A 365-nucleotide genomic window follows, 5' to 3' on the forward strand; every position below is an offset into this window, starting at 1 on the left:
CGGGGTTCCTTTCCCAAAATGGTGTGCCGATGGCCGAGCGGTTTAGAGGGTCGCAGATTGATGCGGAGGTCGAGGTGACGGCGGTTCGAACCCTGCCTCCAGCGAGTTGGACCAAGGACATGGTTCATTAAATTCCACGCTTCAGAGATCTCTGTAACAGGCACCGTCCTAGTCTCCTGATAGAGGGAGCTCGCAACGTTAAACCGAATCATATATATATATATATATATATATATATATATATATATATATATATATATATGTATATATGCTAATAAGAACACGGGTGTGTGTGTTCACTAATGCAAAGGAGAGCACTTGAAAAAAAGAAACTAACGAAGCAGAGCGCTTTCGTGTATTACATC

Source organism: Oratosquilla oratoria, chromosome 16, assembly GCF_046742065.1.
Source record: "Oratosquilla oratoria isolate Oo_2021 chromosome 16, ASM4674206v1, whole genome shotgun sequence".
Classification (NCBI taxonomy): Eukaryota; Metazoa; Arthropoda; class Malacostraca; order Stomatopoda; family Squillidae; genus Oratosquilla; species Oratosquilla oratoria.